This window comes from Bombus vosnesenskii, unplaced genomic scaffold (genome assembly GCF_011952255.1).
Source record: "Bombus vosnesenskii isolate JDL3184/JDL3185 unplaced genomic scaffold, Bvos_JDL3184-5_v1.1 scf7180000013267, whole genome shotgun sequence".
NCBI classification, from domain to species: Eukaryota; Metazoa; Arthropoda; class Insecta; order Hymenoptera; family Apidae; genus Bombus; species Bombus vosnesenskii.
In genome coordinates, this window is record NW_022882927.1 from 6,896,141 (window position 1) to 6,917,291 (window position 21,151).

Sequence of the window (21,151 nt, forward strand, 5' to 3'; positions counted from 1 at the left end):
TACAAAATACATACATTGATACAGAAAAAGAACAATATCTACGAAGCCTCGGATGACTCATAACGCTATTATTATCTTGCCAAAAATGTTCTCAAGATCATTAACGATGTCGTGCCGACAAACAAAGTGTTGTATCCAACGCTTCCCAACCAATTTCTCGCGCCATTTACCATCTACTCCAACTTAAAATACATAATTCTACTCTAATTCATCTCCGTTCCAAATATATACTCAAAACATTATTTCAACTTTCCATACAAAAAATAAAACTAAACCTATCCTTTTTCTACGTCGTACGAATATTTGCTACAAAGACAGATATCCTATCACTCCACCTTAAAATACAATTTTTCTCTAATTTGCCTTCATTCCAAATATACCTATACTCAGAATATTATTTCAAGAAAGAAAAACAAGCAAGCCAATCTTTTTTCTACGTCGTACGAATATTCTTACAAAAGGATAGGATATCCAGCTCTTACCAAAGCAGACTCGCTTTCGCCTAACACCAAGGACTATTTAACAGCTGGAAGACAAAAGCAACCGGTTTCGTTTTCAACGAGCGCAGAGGAGTAACAAGGAAGACTTGCGTGGATGAGTCAAGGATCGTCGTATATGGTAGCATCCGGAAATAGGTCATCCTTTCCATTGATCGTCAGTGTCGGTGATCTGTGCAGCCGCTATTGAGCCACGTCCAGATCCCATTTTCACGTGTTTCTTCCTCATCGACCAACGGTTCTCTTCTTTATACAGAAATTGTTCAGCCAATCGACACAGTGGCGATTATCTAAACGGCCTCATCAATCTTTGGCTTCCTCGGTTCTTTCGATGCCTTTAGTTTACTCTGGGTGGGCGCGATGTTTGCATCCTTAATAGTGACACATCGAAATCCATGTTTCGTTACGTAATACGTTTTCTTCTGTAGCAACAAAAGCCGACCAGATGGATCGTTAATCACGGTTTCGTTTATCGAACGTCTAAGTGCTGCTGCGTTCGAGAGATCGGTACGGTACGAATACGCCGGCATTTGTGCGATTCTATGGTGGTTTGAGTCGGTGTGAATCGATTCGAGGCAGAGCTGTAGGTTAATGTGTTGTTCGAAACAGAATTCAGAAAACTTTTAACGTGAAAAGATGGGAAGTTGAGAGAAGTGGAAGACTGATGCGTTGTAGGTTGGATAAAAAGAAAGTGGGAGATCTCTAGATGAATGGAAAAGACATTCGTTGCGACTATATGTAAACTGTATGATTATGTATCTTCTTGTTACTCCGAATTCAGTTCAGTGCAGTTCGGTACATTCAAATTCAGTTGGTTAATTGCGTTTGATGTACAATGCGACGAGCGTAAATTTTATTCATCCATGGTTCGCGTTTTATTAAACCTAAGCTAAAAATTTGCAGGATTTTAAGCGAATAATGCGATGTTCTTTTCATAACGCTTCGCATAATCTAAATTGTGATTCTCGATCGAGTAAATGTAATTGAGAGAACGATCAAAAATCTCACGACCACCTGAAAGTTAAAAAGGATACTTAGGACTGTTACTGACGATCAAGCTCACTCTCAAGTCAAACAAAGTCATCGACATCGTGTCATTGGTATTCTGGACCAGTTAAAAGTCGAAAGGGGTTATCGAGATCGTGTCATTCACGGTCAAGGTTATTTGAAGACTATACTATCAGATTTCAAGGTCGTTTGCATCCTCCTTACGGAATCATTCGAAAAGATATCATTCTACGAATCATTGGTAAGAAACAATTTTTCTGGTAGATTAAAAGAACATTCGATCCTGGAAAACTTAATCGTACTCATAAAGGCCTGAATTTGCATAAACATCTACAATCTAACCATAATTTACACCCGGCAGACGTAAAACAAGCATCCTTATCGCTTTAACACAAATCAGGGTATCTTAGGAGTTGAAAAAATAAAAATCAACGAAGAATCGAAAGAAGCGTTCAGTCTTGTTCCCTAAAATTCGATTTATGTCTCGACAAGGGTAACGCCGTTGAACCACCGATAACGATACTGTTAAAAGCGATGGCTATCCTCGAAATACCTCGCATCGTTCGTGTTTTTTGGCAACTAAAGCGAAAACAGCCCTCTACTCCTACGGATTTCTGATTTCGCGATAAAATTTCCCGTCTTGCACGAACATAAGATCGCCATTTTCTCTTGGGAACAATAATTCCAAACGTCTCTTAGATGGAACAATCTTTCGACATATGCGATGTGCGCCTGTCCCTCTGCGCGAATGACCTGTCCACCGAGCGTAAAAATTTGCATGTGTAAGTATCCCAAATTCCAGTCAAATTGCTACACGGTACACGATGAAGCTTGCACTAAAAATCTGCATCCGGCTCGCACAAGAGATTTCGAACTCGTGAATATGTATTTCGTTGACATACGTATTCATCAAGAATGTTCTATGTTTCTGAATAACACGACGCGTATTTTGGTTTTGGAAATACCGCTTTGCGCTGTTTCTCGACTCTTTAAGAGTTTGATTATTGCAGTGCAATCCGAAAATACATTCTAATTACGATGGATTTTTTATTTTAGTCTATTAAAATTCATGATCACTTGAATTTAAAAATTCAATGTTCATTCGCGAAAGCCTTCATCCGCGCGAACAAGGAACATTTCAAATTAATAAAGATACTGCAATTCTGCACAATCATGTTCGTCTTCTTCCGAGTTTATAAAAATCTCGTGCCAAAGAACAAAGCCACGAACGTAAAGTTTCAACGTTCTTCATCCATCAAACGCCATCGGACGAAATAAAAAATTTCGCAATTCGATGAGTCCAATTCTACACCATCTCAAATTTATAATTCTCGTTCCGAAATTTATAAAAATGTCTACCCGAAGAAAAGACCACGAACATCGAGATTTCACCACTTTTCGCGTATCAAGCGCCATCGAACGAGACAGAAGACACGTGCGATAGAAAGATTTCCAACTCGATGGATCCAATTCTACATGGGCCCTTTCTCCTCGCTTCCGAAAAGTTGAAACCAACAACAACAAGGAAGCAGCTTCACAAAGAGAAAAGGGACACAATAGCGAGACACGATTTCTAACTTTTACGATCGCCGATACAACGGACGAATAGCGCCTTTCTCCCGTTTCGTAAAGAAATGTCGCAACAGCTGGGTGTCGAGCGGAACGATTTTTCTTAATTTCAGGCCAATGCGGCCGGGAGAAAATTAACGTGGGCAGCGGAAGGTGAAATCAATATAAAAGAACTCGGTGTAACGGGTGAACGCGCGGGATGAGCCACGGGACGGGTATACGAGGGCAACTCGGCAATGAGTAATGACCTGGACGATGGGGACGTCGGACACGGGACCGAGTAACGAATTTGCTCGCATCTCTTACAACGCGATCATCACGGTGGGTAGATGTGATCAGGTACGTACGCTGGATACTTGGTGCCACGTGTAGACTGGCCTTTGTCATTCTTACGATGAATTCTGTTCATAGCTACCTTTCGCAATTTATTAGACGCTCGATACTCCTATCGTTGGTCTAGGCATAAATGGATACCGTGAATATAGGATGAAATTGATAATTATTATATTAAGTTGTCGCAGAAGTTTCTTTCGTTTTATAAGAAAACAATAGATGCATGACGTTTTGTGTTTTGTATTATTTTATCGAATTGTGTATGATCCATTTTGTTCGAATGGAACAAAAAAATAACATAAAGAAATGTCGTGCATCTATCGTTTCCTTATAAAACGAAAGAAACCTAATACAATCACGAGTATCATATGAAAAATTGAATTGTATTTGGTTTCGAAGATCATGACAAAATTACGATTTTATTAATCCCTTGCCTTCTGAGGCAACGCTCGTATTACGAATCGTAGTTACGGCTGAATAAAGGCACGTTATATTTGTAACAGAGCTTCGTTCCAATTCCTATTTTGCTTTGAATTTTTCAAATCGACCATCTCTGCATATAAATGATACACAGAGTTTCGTTGCTTTGCATCGGACACTGAGTTACACTGGAAGTGTCAAGCAAGGTAAAAGTGTAAAAAATGTGCTTCAACTTTTTCGAATTTCACACGGTGGTAGGTTATAAATGGAAGAAGAAAGGCTAATAAAAAGACATCGGGCAGATTCCTGGAATTCCTCTGCATAATTACGACACGAATTTTATATGACCCAACAACGTGAACTGCCTAAAAAGAAGTTACAAATGAAATGTTGCGTTAACGTAATGCTGGCCCTTAATGGCTTAAAAGACCTCCGAAGGTTCCTCGATCACCAGCAGTCCCATTCAGTGGCCAAAAAATATTCTCTCGTTTCTACGAAATTTCCTCTCTTCGTCTTCGACTCTCGCGGTTCGGATCAACGCGTATATTTCGCCTGTACAAGAAGAGCTGTTCGGCTGGCTACATTTTTTCGCTCGTACTCGCTTTGTTGCTGGCTTCTGGCGACGCGCAGCATTGCTGGGTTCGCGATGTGATCTACCGTGTTAATACTCGCCGCGGCACAGCGTAGCACGACACGCGATAAAAGCGATCGCTTTAAAGTAGCCTCGTAAAGCACGGAATGGGAATGGCACCCTGCGCGGCACCCCCGTACAAAATAACGAGGCGGCCACCGACGATTTATTTTCGGGGTACCAAGATGCAACGCCGTCTGGGAGAAGATACACGGTAGTCGCGTCGGGAGCCTTTGCACGCCAACTTTTTTCCTCCGATTTACACTGATCTCTGAGATATCGCCGATATCGAATCGTGGCACGGAGTCTGCATGTATTTTTCAACGAATGGAAACGTTAAACGTGGACGAGTATCTTGTGCTAGGAATCATTCGATTATTCATCTGCCTCGTAGCTAAATCGTCATGAAATAGAAGAAGTGTTTTGGATGATCTTTTCATCGAATGGAAACGTTAAACGTGGACGACTATCTTGTGGTAGGAATCATTCGATTATTCATCTTCCTCGTAGCTAAATATGAAATGAATGAAATAGAAGAAATGTTTTGGATGATCTTTGAGAATATTCAAATCTCATTAGTTCTTGACAAATGGAAATCGGGAAAGGAATGTAAATCGTAAGTTTTCTAATAAACTACCCTCGATAAAATAAATCTAAGCAATTAAAAATTGCCTGATAAAATTCAGCTACTGCTACGATAGTCAACTGAAGCATAAATTACCTAATAAATCATCTACTCGTTACTCCTTCTAAAATAATCTTCCACGCTAATCGATAATACGCAATAATCAATCTTCTATACTATTATAAAAAATTGCCAAAACCGAAATTAAATATCACAGATTTCCTGACAAGTTATTCACTTTGTTCGTAACTGATCCATTTCAAAGTAAACATTAACTTTCCACCAAATCTTCCAACCCTATGAATTTCCATAAAAATATTACACCAAATCTAAATATATGACAGATTCTTTGATAAAATATAAAATTGTCCATAACCAATTCGTTTCGAAGTAAACAAAATTTTCCGTCGAATCTTCAAACTCTATGCATTTCCAGGAAAATTCTAAAAAGGATCTAAGCATGACAAAATCTCTATGTAGAGATTATATAGAAAATAAAAGGCATGCAGCCCTTTGATAGGTAACTCGCCGTGAAGGAGGCGAATTTACGAGCGGTCGTTCACCGTGTACACGCGTGCCCGTACGCAGCGAGTAACGCGTGCAGGTAGCGAGGACGCCGATTATTTATAGTCGCTCGCACTTACAAATGCATCGTGCCGGTGCGCATCACGAGGGGGTCCCCACGATAGCATCGGCTTACTTTCCAGGCAAAATACAGACGTGAGCCGAGCTGCGCGACGACATCAGAATCGAGCAAAACGCAGCCTAACGCACCTGTCCCCGTGTCGCGCGTCCACCGTCGCAAAATACGACCAAATTATCCGGGAAATCGATGAAATTATCCAGCTGAACGTTCCGCTCAGAACCTTATGCGCTTCCTAGAAGATTCACGATTGATCGTATAATGATTACACGTTTCTGCGTAACCACCGTGTAACCACGCAACTATATAAATTTCTACAAACGTCTGCAAGAACAGGCAAAATAGTTGCAAAGTACCAGACGCATAAGTTGAGTGGATGAAGAACAGGAAAATAATAAAAAATGAATAAAAAACGATTATCAAAATTTTCTTCATCTAACTTTCAGATTTGGTTACATGTGTTGAAAAGAGAAAGTTTCAATTTCTTGGAACAAGGAATTGAAAATATTTGCAGTTCTAATATACAATACTAATTAGTGAAAGGTTGCTCGATAAGAAATTTAATTGCTGCCAATCTTGATTGGAAACAATACATAGTATTAAATAGACTCGGAATGGGTAAATTCATTAATAATCAATAGTAATCTGTACGTGTCTTTTATACCTTGACATTTAAAATTTTAAAATCTTTGACGATATTAGGTTCTGGGCACTAAATATTCGTGAAGGGTAGGATATAAATAAGAAAAAATTTGTCATCCCTTGTAAACAAGTAAACAACCTTATGTATCGTGATATAAATATCTTCCTCTATTTTTAAATGTATACCTTATTTTTAAGCACTTTAGATTTTTAAGAGTTGCTGTTTTTTCATACAGGGCTTTCTTTCTATGCTCCAATAACTTCGTATTTTTGGACAATATAACACATAAATACAAATTTCGTGGTGTCTTAAATATTGTATTATTTAAATATTTAAATTTCAATATATAGTATTAAATAATGCATTAATTATTATCAGTCCCCTAAAAACTTCATTCTTAGAATTTTCAACGTCGCAACATTTGTCTAACGTAAAAGAGAATTTTTTACGTTGTTTATACGTAGTTTTTACGTTTCCCGGAAAAACACGTCTAACTTACCGCGATTTATCTTTATAGCTTTTTTTCATATCGTTTCGACGAGAGTCCAAGGCGTGACGACGAGAAATCGTTCAAAAATACCTAGAAATGCCGAACTACTGACTGTTTGGACCCGTAAATCCTATTAATAGGCCAGTTTGTCTCGCGTTTACTAATTTTTCTCATGTACGATTCGTAAATTCCAATGAAACATTTAGGGAAATTTATAGTGGAAATTAGATTTCGATTCGGAAATATATGACGAGCAAATGAAACGAATAAACTATATGAATAGGAAATTTTATGAAGATTGTTGGAAGTATGTGATGTTATTTACGATGTGCGTGATTTTTATTTCGAAAATCGTAAAATTATGAGATATTATTTTAGAGAGAATATTATGTAAGATTTGTGTGCGAAAAATGTTGAAACATTAGATGTTACATAAAAAATGTTCCAGAGATTTGGATGTTAAAATATTGTGTGAAATTGAGTTTGAAGGTAGATTCAAAATATTCTGCCGCGCAAAACTTCCTGCGAGATATAATCGATTTAACTGTAGTTCCCTTCCTTTACAATGTTATTCTTTATTTTTTCCAACATCAATATTTATATTATCCTACTATATTTAATCAAATTTGCCAATCATTAAAAAATTCTATAAATTACCCAAACGTCACTTTAGTTACAAATAAACCTGATCCTCTTCAAGTCCAATACTAATACAATTTTATAATTTTTTATCGACGTCTGGAAATCTCGAACACCCGTACAGTACCTCTAAAATATAAACAATTCAATTCTTTCCAAACAGAATGTCAATATAATCCTAGCCTCTCCAAAAAAAAATCTCAATAAAAGATTCAATTCTCCTGAAATCCAATATTAACATAATCCTATCATTTGTGATAAAATTTCCCAATAATTTAAGAAACCCATAAATTACCCGCAAGACATAAACTCCAGCCTTTTCAAGTCCAATGTTATCTAACATAACTTTAGCATTATCGATAAAATTTTTCAGTCGCTTAAAAAGTACATAAAGTACCAAAGACATTACTATAAAATATAAATAAATTCGGTTTTCTCTCCCGGTATTCCCATAATCTCGCCACTGCCGATAAAAATTTCCATCACTGGAGGAACAGTTTAAACGCGGCTTCGGCTGTTTAAAAAATCGCGTCCTCGATCAGACAAGTCTCGATCGTAACTCCGAGGCTATCGAAGCTGTGCACCCAGCCAGGAAGAAACCCGCGCGTGGAAAATATACGGACAGGTCGAAGGGACTGCGGTGGTTCGTGACCAATGTTCTCGATTTTTCTTCAGATTCGTCCCACCGCTCGGGACATGAAAAGGAATGTCGCATCTTTTCTCTATCAGAACGTCTAACGGTACAGCAGGCAACCTCGTGCATTTGCGTACGCAAGACCTCCACGAACTAACGGAGTTAATTAAAATCGTTAAGGATGTTTTGCGAGGCCCGTCCCTTCTGCTGTACAAGGATTGCTCGACTCGAGCGAACATATATCGTTGCCTTTGGCAAGGATTTATATTTTTTCAATAGAAATCGTAAAACGTACGTGCATGGTACGTAAATTTGTTTTTTTTTTTAAGATATGGTGTTAAAGATTCAGACTTTTGCTCTCAATTTTTCCGTTCTCTCCTTTCTTCTATTTTGCTGTCGACCTCTTTTCAGAATTCAGTTGGATCTAACAATATTTTAGATATTTTATGGATATCTAGAGTGACTGAGACATTTTAATAGAAACGATAGGATTACGTTAATATCGGATTTGGGGAGAAGGAATTGGGTTTTAGGTTTATTGATAATTTACGTGAAACGGTTATGAAATTATGAAAATTTATATCGAGAAATATGACTTTTCTTTTACGATGTATCGTTATATATTTTATACGTGAAAACAAGAAAATTCTTTTCTGGGTGGAATACGAGATTTTGTGTTCCATTTAAGATTTCAAATAAATCGAGAACCAAGTAAATAACGATCTGCTGTATTTACATGAAACAACAATAACTTCTTTAGGATAAAAGTGTTCCGCTAATTTTTTATTCCACGACTCTCGCAAGAAGTTCAATTTAATTTCGCGATAAGGAAGATTCCACTTGTATATCAGAGGAAAGTAATTCCATTTATTCAATGAATAAGGTAATAAGAAAGTAATGAGCGTGTAGAGTAATTAGCCTCCGTGATAATATCTACGAACAAGCAAGCTTTTTTTAATTTACACGAAAGAAACGTGGGTTTCTCCTCTCAATCCATACACTGAGAATCTTCCAACAAAAAGTGGAACACCCATTCACAATACCACAACCTACCATACTCCTAATCTTCACTATCTTCTCTATAAACCTAGAAGAACAGACCGTGTCATCAAAACAAGAAACACGCATCTAATTCCTAGATCCGATCATCTTCACGGAAATACTTTTATAAATAGAATGATCAACGTTCTGACGTTTTCTATCACAACCTACCATACTTCCAGCCATCTTTACCAGATAAACAAACACCTCTATAAATCAGAAAAGCACGAACAATCAATTACTAGATTCACTGATTTCTACGAAAATACTGTTTTAAATAGAATAATCAATATTCTGTATTCCTGATATTTTCTACCGGAACCTACCATATTTCTAATCCTCTTTACCAGACAAAATAAACGTCCCTAGAAACCAGAAGAAAAAACAGGGACAATCAACTAACTAATCCCTACATACAGTGATTTTTGCGAAACTACTTTTACAAATAAAATGATCAAGACTCTGACGTTTCCTATCATAACCTACCATACTTCTAATCCTCTTTGCCAGACTATAAGCCAGGAAAGGCACGAACAATCGACCAACTGATCCTTAGATACTGCGATTTTTGTGAGAATATTGTTTCAAATAGAATGCTCAACGTTCTGTATTCCTTGCGTTTTCTATCAGAACCTATCGTATCCTCGATTTTCTCTATCAGAGAAACATCCCTGAAAATCAAAGAAAAATTTATACGAATATGATATAAAATCCCTGGATCCAGTGATTCGCAAGAAAATACTGTTCTAAATAGAATGACCAACACCCATAAATCCAGTCTAAGCAATTGAATAATATCATTGAAGCAAGCAATGAGTCCAACGAAAATATCGAAATACTTATTATTAACTCGTTCAAAGGCGATCATCGTTTCGATTGCAAGATTGAGTCGTTCGCCAAAGATTCCTCCAGTTCCCATCCTAAGAAATATTAACTTCCATGAAGAAGAAGAAGAAGAAGAAGACGAAGAAGACGAAGAAGAAGAAGAAGAAGAAAATGATGATAAAGAAACGGCATACACAGCGTCGACAGATTTATGCGGCGATAATTATCGCGACCGTTATCTGCTAATCGTCTGAATTCCATATTGCATCCTACTATATTTCATCGCGAGCAACGTTTGATCAAAAGCTCCAAGCAGATTTTCTTCTTCCGCAGCTTCTTCTCCTTCTTCTTCTTCTTTTCCTGTTTCTTCTTCTTCTTCTTCTACTTCTTCTTCTTCTTCTTCTTCTTCTTCCAATCGTTGAAGATCTCACGCTCACGCGTCACGTGAAAACTCGCTATTGACACAGAAAACGATTCGTTCGTTCATACGTTCGTCCAGATCACAAACGTCGAAGCCTGTGCGTGAATCGTGCACGTCGTTAATCCTGTCATTATTATTATTATTATTATTATTATTATTATTATTATTATTATTATTGGTTTTACGTTGACTACAGATTCTGTTTCTATTTTCGGTTGATTGCCACGGCGAAAATAACCGTTCCGCGTATTATCGTAGCCGGATGACGCTCGAAACGGACCAAAAGTCGCCCGATCAAACAAACAGACGGATAAAATTGGCAGCCTGGCAACCATTATAATATCGTGTATGCTATATCCGGGACCATTTTCAAGATCGATCGTCTGGAAATAATTCATCGAGCTGCTGCTTAACTTTTTGCAATTTCTGTTTAACGGAATGCTAGATTCAACGTTTTACTTCTTATGCTACAAATTTTAATTTGCGCGCTTTCTTTAGAAAATTTGATTCTTCAAGGGACCAAGATGAAATAATGGAGCTTTGATCGCTGGAACAAGATTTTTAGTATAATAAAAAGTAGTTGGAAGATAGCGGTCACGAAGCTGAATTTGATTGGAAACTGGCATCGAAAGCTTGACATTTTTGTAAATTCAGAGAAATGCGAAGTAGATGTTAAAGAATCGTTGCGGAGGAGTAAATTATCGAAGAATGTAATAGGTACATACCTGACGCAAGAGAATCTTTTTATTGCGATTTCCCCTGATTGGAGGACGGTATAGAAATGTAAATTCTAAATTGTTCGTAAATACACCGAATACTTACGAAAAATTGGCAAACGTGTGATCAATTCGCTACAGATTGACTATATAACTAATAACAGGTTATGCTTTACTACTTTATATAAAAGACTCATTCGGTATTAAATCAATCACACTCACTGATATATAATTTGAAGGACATTTTGACACGAGGAAGTCGATAGTTGGAATGTGCAACATCAATCAAACAATCAACAAAGCATTTACCTACTACACAACAACTCCGTTCATCTTCCGCTCAAGAATTCCACTTATTTTCCATTCAACAATAGTAAATCATAGATAAATCAATTAACATTCTAACGAGAAGATGGATGATCGCCGACTCAGCTAAATAAAAATTCTCATTATCTTCTGCTCAAAAATGTTATCCATTTCCTTTCCGATACTGACGAATCTTCTATAATCTAACTAACCTTGGATACGAACAGCTCAACCATTACGAAATTAAAAACAGAATCGTAGAATTAACAAAGCATTACCTTACAATACAAATATCCCATTCGATTTCTATTCGGAGACTCCACTTACTTGCCATTCAAAAATGATAAATCATACACAGACATTCTAATGTAGCTAACATTCGCTACAAGAAATTCGACCATTAAAAAAAATTAAACAAAGCGTTTCCTCTATGCGCAAGAAGCACATTTATACCGCATTCAGAGATCCTATTTATTTTCCATTCAACATTGATCGCTTTCGTAAATTACTTAATTTTATTAAATTAACGACACACTGGAAAAGACTCCTTTTCCTTTTTCAGTCTTCCATTCACCGTTTTCTCCTACAACTCAAACGATACTTATCAAGAATCGAATCAATCCACGCTTTTTCCTACGACGTATAATACGTTTTCTCTCTATCGTGTAATAAAATCTAGCAGCTCCTACAGATTCCCCTTCGCATGACATTCTCCGACATCGCTACCATACGCTATTTTCGAAAAACCATCTCCCGTGAATAACCATCGAAAGAGCCACTTATTGTTAAACCGCTTATCATCGTCGTAAGATTTCGAAACGAGTCGAATTAGTAAGATGACTCGAAGGAGTACAGCTTCTTCTAATTCTTCCATCTTCCATCGATTATTCTCTATACGCAAGTTGAAAATTAAATCAATTCACGTTGTCTCTTTCTACGTCTGCTACATATTGCCCCTATCGTGCAGTAAAATCTAGTAGCTGCTACAAATTCCTTTTCGAATAACATTCTGCAGCGTCGCTATCAATTTTTACGAAACTGCCACATATCCCAAAATAGCCATCGCATGAGCCACTTATTGTTAGCATACTGGCGCTTATCATCGTCGTATCGGACACTCCTTCGTCCGATTGGAAATCCAGACGATCTCGGAGCGAGACTGCGCGGTACTTAACATCGATAAGTCGCGTGTATATCGACTCCTTGGCGATTATTTCGCGACGAGACGACCAATTAAACGATTCCCATTTCCACCGTGTTGTGTATACGCACACGCCGTGCAACGATTCTAATCGGTTTTGATAAAACGGCCATCGGAATTCGAGTGGCAATTTCACTTAACGACGCTGTTAACATCCGCGCCCGCGTGTTTGCGTTAGCCGCAGTGCAAAAAAAGAAGCAGCGGGGATTCACGATCGGTTTTATAGAGAAAGGAATGCGTGCTCGCGTGTACGCTGTTCGTGAACGTGCGCTCACAGACGGTGACTGACCTAGAAACACATTATCGCGATACGCGTTCCTCGCCGACCCACTGACGTGACACGCCCAGCCAATCCGGATCGATGTGCTCGCTTTTATCATCGCTTTCCTCCCGACTAAACGTCCGCCAAATTATCTACCATTCGTTCAGCTCGCGATACAAACGATTGTTAGGTTTTACGAGTCGCGGCACTTTTTCTTTCTAAGCAGCAATACATTTCATCGTCGACTATTATTCAAGCGATACGTTAGATCCATCGATTTTCAAGCGGTGTGTGCCATAGGAATTCTTGAAACATCCAATACTTGACTATATATTTCCTCGATGCTATAAACAGACTGCGGATTTTTATGGAAATTTATTTGTTCGAAAATATAATTGAAAAAATTAGAGCAATTACAGTTTTAGCTAGAGAATCTCTTTTGCCTACCAAATATTATAAAAAGCACTATACTTTCTACGTATATCTCTTTATATCATGTGCATCCTGTGCAATTTTGCACTTGCAAGTTTCTTACAAATGCATAAAAATCCTAATTATGTATACATGTATATATATAAAAGTCAAATGTAACTAACCAACAAATGTTTCATCGTACGTTTAAATGTGTAAAATACGTAAAATTCATAATTATTAATCGAAATCTATTTCCACTTTCTATGATTTTGAAATTTCCTATAAGCGTAAGAAAATCCAAGATCTAGATGAAGAGCAGAAGATTTAAGGCGGTTTCTTTCCGGTAATCGGTATCCAGGGTCGGTCTCGACCCCGTCCACCGATAAAAGATCGCGTTAATTGCCTTTCCATTAGACCGCGAGGAACAGAGGGCACGTGTAGAGTCGGCGACCAGTCCGTGACCGGTTCGTAACAGTCGTAGGAACGATCTAAGCGAGTTAGATCAGTTCGGGCGTCGGTAACGAGTGCGATCGTCGGTTTCGATCGGTCGAGCGACCAACCAAAAAATTAATTAAACTTCCCCAGGCTGCGTGGCATTGGTGAAAGTAATTAAATCCCTGGTACACTATAGCTACCTGCTTCGCCGCCTCCTATTGTCGCGGCTTGTTAGCAGGAAGTCCTCTAACGCCCATCAGGAAAAAAGTCAGAAACGTTACGACAGTACTTTCCAATGTTATCGATGCTATGAACAAATATTCAAATGTTTTTTGAGCGGCTATTGCACGCAAGTGATACGTGTCAAATGATTATACAGTAGAATATCGAGTAACGAAACAATTGTTTGTTGAAACATTGAAGATGATCAAATATGAAGATGATTGGAAAACAAGAATAGAAATTGTTCGAGTGAGATTGTTACAGTTTTATTCGAATGTTCTTGTTCCTACTGTTGCAAGAATTTTATTAAGATACGAAGTGTAGAGGAAATGTTTGAAGATTTGTAATGATAAATGTATTGGAGAAAATGTGAATCTTTATCGTTTGATAGAGTTTGAAATGTCTAATATTGTTCGTATCGAGAGTTTGAGTCTTTTGACGTTTGCATTTGATCTATTGATCTAGGAATATAAGTAAAGTTATAAGTATTTGAAAATTCATGATGGTAGGTGTATTAAAAAGAATAGTAATCTTTATCTATTGATCAAGTTTGAAATTTCTAGTATTATTCGTATTAGAAGTTGGATCGATCGTCAAAATTGACAAAGGAATAGTAAGATTTTTGTTATACGTGAATGTTGTATATGAAGTATGAAACAATCTTAGAAAAGAAGTGATATTTTTGTATAATTCGATTATTATTAAATATATTAATTACAGGATAATGTGAAATTTCACCTCAACTAACTAACTAATAACAATTTTATAAAACTCTGGTTAAATGCTTCACAGGTTTATATTTATGAATGATGTAAAACGATGATAATAATATTGAGTGAAATGGTTTGTTTCGCTTGACGGTAAATCTCTGGGGATATAAAAGTCGACTTCCTTTTTCAGTAACGTCAGAGACACACTTGTTTCACTTGAAACACAAGGACGAGGTATGAAATACTCTTTGTTGAAGGAAAGATATGAAAGTTGACTGAATAATCCTATGCAAAAAGCATGATACTGTTAATGAAGAAACTTTTTTTGTTCCATACGATGAATGCGAAAAAAGAGCAAAAGAAAGGCAGACTGATATGACAGAAAAAGTTGCTTTCTTTCTTTTAAATAAATATCTTTTCATATGTGTTGAAATTAAAATATGTGAAATTAGAAAATCTAAGATTCGTCACTTTAAGTTACTATATTAATATCTATCTATAATGAACGTCGATAAACCAAGTACATATGGATATAATTTCGCCCACGTTCATTGATCAATAGACCAAAACCAAATGTCAAAACAGACCACGAAGTCCGAGGGGAAAAGATCCCGCGTCACGATCACGGGAAGCGGAAACGCGGTGTCCACGGGTAAACTCTGTGCACCGTTAAAGGAAATCAAGAAGGGGAGAGTCGAAGGGGGAAAAAAAAGAGGAGAACGAGAATATTATGCGTTTCCTGGTGCACGAGAGCCAGCAAGTGGACAACCTTCTGGTATATCGACGGTATATATTTATTTAACTAATAATAAATGGCCGGTGTAGCTCGCAGGCGTACAACTTGCAGCGTATATAAGGACAATACATCTCTATTTTATTCGCCGGTATAATGGATAGCGGAGCCTCGTGTGTATGCACACCGCGGCAACAATATAATCGTGATCCCACGAGACCGCTCTTTATAAAGGCGCTTTTGCGAGAATGGTCGCTCACGCGAAACAATATGCAGAAATCGCATTATCCGAAGCCGCGGGGTAGAAACCGCCACCGAGACCGGAACAATAAAATAGACGCTGGCGAAAGGGCGACTTCATACGCTGATGAACTTTCCTTCTTCTTCTTCATCATCTTCTTCTTCTTCTCTTCTTAATATCTTTCCTATGTATTTACTTTGTCCTCTTCCAGCATTTGATCTCTTACAGCAGGTTCATCTTGAAGAAAAAATCTATTTTTTGTACATCAAAACTACTAAGAAATTCTAAAATGTCTGTGGTAGTTGTAAATGAATAAAATAAAAAAGACGAACTGTTTTTTTTAATTTGGGACTCTAATTTAGTAACGAAATTCTTCTAAAAAATGTATGAACTAAGGGGAAAAAATGCCTGCCTTACAAATCTATTAGAATCATAAAAGAAATATCTAAAGATTCGTTTCTATATAACACCGTGTGGGAATATTTCCTAAAAGTATAATTATATAGTTGCTGTTACGAGATCGCTATCGTAGACGACCTAAGACGTTTGCACAGTACTGTATAATATATATAATAACTAGGTCCGTAAACGACTGGACATTCCAATGGACCCAATAAACCTAAAACTGTTTTCTCTAACGATGACCTCTTGTTCTACGAAAGTCGAACGAAAATCTCGACGGAAATCGGTGATAAAAAGGATTTTTCGCGTTTCACCTAATTATGAGAAATCGGCCAGTTTCCCCGTGGACCGATAAGCTCTCGTCTAATAACAGGGAACGTTGTCGTTCGATGATCGCAGCGGCGAGGAAAACCAGCCCCGAGACGCTTAAGACAATGAGCACGTTGCCGAAGTATAGGTGAAAGCACACCAATCATCCGCAACAAAGAATGTTAACGTACTCCGTCAGCCATGAACAAACAATGCCGTCCAATTACACGAACGATCGTTGCATCTTTCAAATATCCCCTGAGAGACGGCTGATAAACAGAGACTCTTCTTTCCCACCCCTTGCTCTTCTCTTCTTCTTCGTATAGTATTATATCGTCGTCTTTCTGCCATTGAACTCGTTGCAATCCTCCAGTTTATCGAAGTAACATAGTTTGAGACGACGAGGAACACGAGGTAAAGCTTAGGTGAAAGCATCGGAACAGGTGCGATAAATCTGTCCACACTAACTCCATTGATATCGTTGAAACGAGAATACGCATTTTTGGCAATAGTCCATAGCACTATAAAATGGGAAGTTTTTAGAATTTTTGCATATATTACATTGATTCTATATTATATTCTACGAAGTTCTTTAAATCGTTGAGCATACTAGAGAATGTGTAGAAGTGGTTCTACACTATATTCTGTATGGTAGGGAAATTTTTGAAGTTGTCGAATACATTGAAAAATGTCTGCAATAGGTTTTGTATTACATTCTATATTAATTTATGTGGTGGGAGAGTTTTTTAATTTATTAAGTATATTGAAGAATGTATGGAATTAGTTCTATATTATACTCTACATTTTACTCTACATACAAGAAATTTTTTGAATGTTTGAGTATATTAAAAAATGTCTAAAATTGATTCTATAGTATATTATATTCTGCATAATTGGAAAGTATTTGCAATTCTTGAATATATTCAAAAATGATATTTATAGTGGAAAGTTATAGTACCTATAATTTTTTATCATGGAGTTTTTATGAATCTTTGTTTCACATCATATGGATATCACATAGTTAGTGCAAACGTGTGAAATATATTAAAAATTGATTCAAGAGGGCAATACCAAACCCGGAAGACTAAATACTAAAGGCTAAGAAATTTTTGTGACTGAATTCCTAGAAGTTCGCATAAATGTTCCGCATGATATTTATCCTTTAAAGGATAAACAATGCTAGCCAATTACCGGGTGCAATATGACGATGCATAGTGTGGAATACTACGCGATTTTCCTCTTACATACGCGTGAAACGCATTACACGCTCGATTGTTACATACATGGAGTATATATACGAGTTAAGAAGTGCCTCTGAGAATGTACGAAAGTTACACGGAAGATGTCCTTATAAAAAATATTGAAATATTAACGCACATAAACGCTATAGTATTCTTAGAGAGACGCCAAATTGTTTCGCAAGTTAACGCAACTTTGTACGCCAATATGATAAGGAAGAATGTGTTAGTTCTACTCTCTGGAATACAGTGAAGTGTTGATGATACTTTATACATCACGATATGTAAGAAAATTTCTAAAATATTTCACAAATAAAAATACAGAAATTACGAATTACAATATGAAATGTAATTAAAGAATATTTAATACTATAATTATATGTCGGAGATGGAAAGACAGCGGGATTTCCCGTCCGGAATGTTGGAAAAAACCCCAATACACTAGTCCACACTTTTACTATAGCCGTCCTTAAGTAATAAAAATAAGAAATAGTCTTAATGTTCCAATTGGACTTTATGACGATGGGTTTGGGCTCGAAGTGACATGGCGGGTCACTGGACGTAGCCACGGTCACAGGAGGGACACGTACCTGACAGAGGTACGAAATGATTCTATGGCTCTCCTTAAAAACAAAGATTGACCCGAGAAGTGGGGACAGGAGTATATAAGGGTAGCTTCTTTTGGATTAGGGGAGTCAATTTGTTAGTTAGTCGTTGGACGAGTTACCGAGAAATTACCTGAATCGGGTAGTACGTTGATACTTGTCCTCCCGTGGACCGTGGATTCGTTATCGAACCTGAATTCGTTGTCACCATCATCTTGACCATCCTATTGCCATTACTCATAGCCTCTTGTAGCGTCCACATTCGTACTGATAAATATTAGCTGCATTCGCGACGGTAAAGTAAGTAAAGGTTCATCGAACGCCCCAAAATGCCAACCTGACTCCGACATATATATAATAATAAACCTGTAGAATTATAGGTATACGTAAAGATTGAGATATGAGATATTTTATAGATAAAATTAATTAACCACTAATTTAATACTTAATCAACAGGTACATATATATTCATACTTCATAGAATAAGCGTTTGTTATAATGGAGTTTCTATCAATAATTTGCTTACATCCTGTATATGTGTAATACAGAAAGAACATAATATACATATTAACACATAAAATTCGTGACTCACCGATCGTTGAATATCCGGAATTTCCTGGTATCACTTCCGGTTCTACATTTGTTGTATCATACCCAAAGATGCCTGAAAGTGAAAGGAATCAATAATTGTATAAGTCTTATAGCGAAAATTATTAGTAATAGCTTATATAAAAAATATATGAAATCTCAAATAATACTTGGCAATATTGCTCTTAAAAAGTCACTTGGAATGTTTGAATCGGAATATTATTACAGTAAATCGATTTCATTTATATCATTACGTAGTATGTAATTACAGTTAATAAAGCATGATGATATACATACATTTTTATTGTCGCCCAAATCGTCGAGAATATTCTTGCTCGTGGTAATTTTCACTCACTCGAATAGCAACACAGACACCATAAGACGAAAAAAAGCTAACGCGACCGAGATATCGTGTTCAAAATACAGCCACTTTCAATTAGAAACAGAAATGCAAACAAAAACGGTCTTGTATCGGGAAACTGAAACTGCGTAATATCTTTGAATTTATGTTTTTGTATACTCTAAGCAAATTTTATATTCTAACACGCACTGACTCTATAATCACGTTATAATAATAAAACACAATTTAATAAAGGACGATAATTATAAAAAATTCTAATTTTCCTATAACCACATTGTTCTCGCGCTGCCACGCCCGCATATTTTAAAAAACTAACGTTTACTGTTCCAAACGAGTATACTCGGTATCACTCTCGCAAAAAAATCGATACTATCTAAACGATTTCGATAATCGAAAGCAATGGCGTCCTTTTACGCGGTAAAACGTCCTACCACTACACTTTCATACCTGGAATGAATAAATAAAGCTTTTAAGAGAAAGAATTTATTCCAATAAAACATAATAATGATTTCTTTTTAGTAAGATATATGTATATGATAAACGTGTACATCGAATATTAGCGAGGTATGCATAAAACACGAGTATACGAAGTATATTCTTTTATCGTATTCAATACATTAAAAATGAGATATGCAATGATAGAAGCAAATGAATTAAAAGATATCGAATAAAAGACGACAATACGTAGCATGTAAGAATAAAGTAACAAATTTGTACCTCATTTACAGCGACAATCCGTCGATCCGCCATATCGCGAGGACGATCCCATGTATACTGACGTCTATCGTAAATAATTGCGAAGGATTCGATGGGGAGGGGGGGAAACACACTCATTGGTACGCGAATACAAACCGTGTATTTCAAATTAGAATTCCCTAAATTAATACGATTTTCTCACTTCTTACATCTTCGATTGCAAAACTGAAAGTATAAAAAGTTAATAATAATTAGAAATTACAAATTCGTATTATGAAACACATAATGTGTTAAGAAAACACTTCTCATGTATGAACTAAACATGCTTACTTTCTTATATCCTTAATTGTACACAGTATTATAGTCGCATATTACATATATGTATTGATCAAACAATTTATGTTTCGATAAAACATGTATATAGTTTCCGGTTATGAAAACGAAAAGGCACGGTGTAATATCTCCAGTGCTAGCGAAAATCTAACGCAACTTATCGCGATATTTAATACGTTGAAAGATCCTGCCGGGTAAAACGTATTCCGAGCAGCAACATTCACTTCTAACGATCCTATTAAGCATACGCAATCACGAGCAGCGAACAGGCGCCAGTTTAATGTCTAACTTAACCATAAAACAGAGGGAAAAACGTCTAATTAAGTTCCTACACGGAACACGGCGAATTTACGAGGTCGCCTAACAAGCTTTTGAAACACTGTTAATCTGCAGCCGATACACTTGTTCCACAATCTTTGGACAAACAGTCGGTAACATGGCGCCACGGTCATGGGCCACGAAAAAGTAGAGTACCATGTGACACTACGCTAATCGACATAGTTGACGTACAGAGCGGAATTATAATTATAGTAAAATGCAAATCGGTTCGGTTGGTTCCAGGAGAACGCGAATGTAGCAATTAGGCTTGTGTTTATTGCTGTGTCCAGCAAACCGTATTTATTACATACGAAGGCAACCTATTGCTTCGTTAGAGACCACCATTTACATGGTTCTTTCTTTAACCATTGGTTACCAACTGGCCGACATTACTTTGCCGTTTTATGCTCGTGGATTTTCGAACTACCATGCGCGACTGCGTTCCCACGACAACGATAAAATTAATTGTTAACAAGCGTAGCATGGGAGAAACTTGATCCGATCGGCGCATGTAACACTCCCTTGTGAACACACGTCGCTTTGTGGTTTTCTAATCGCATCGCGATTTAGGTGCTTATTGATTGCTTTACCATATCCGGTTTTACATATTATGTTACGCTAATGGTAACAGTTTTTTATTTG

General features: G+C 37.0%; 2 long non-coding RNA genes across 4 annotated transcripts in view; both read right to left on the minus strand.

The window, feature by feature from the left end:
- The window catches only part of LOC117230700, a 131,423-nt gene extending 112,057 nt beyond the window's left edge, over nucleotides 1-19,366 (minus strand). For all 3 annotated transcript variants that reach the window (XR_004492821.1, XR_004492820.1, XR_004492822.1), the window contains exons 1-2: nucleotides 19,099-19,366; nucleotides 18,806-18,877 (exon numbers count right to left, since the gene is read on the minus strand). This is a non-coding gene — a long non-coding RNA (uncharacterized LOC117230700). The remainder of the gene's footprint in view (nucleotides 1-18,805; nucleotides 18,878-19,098) is intronic.
- A 14-nt stretch (nucleotides 19,367-19,380) lies between these two features.
- LOC117230701 lies at nucleotides 19,381-20,630 on the minus strand. The gene is made up of 3 exons (XR_004492823.1): nucleotides 20,189-20,630; nucleotides 19,880-20,083; nucleotides 19,381-19,609 (listed from the first exon to the last, which is right to left on the minus strand). It is a non-coding gene; the product is annotated as an uncharacterized LOC117230701 (long non-coding RNA).
- Between the last annotated feature and the right edge of the window lie 521 nt (nucleotides 20,631-21,151).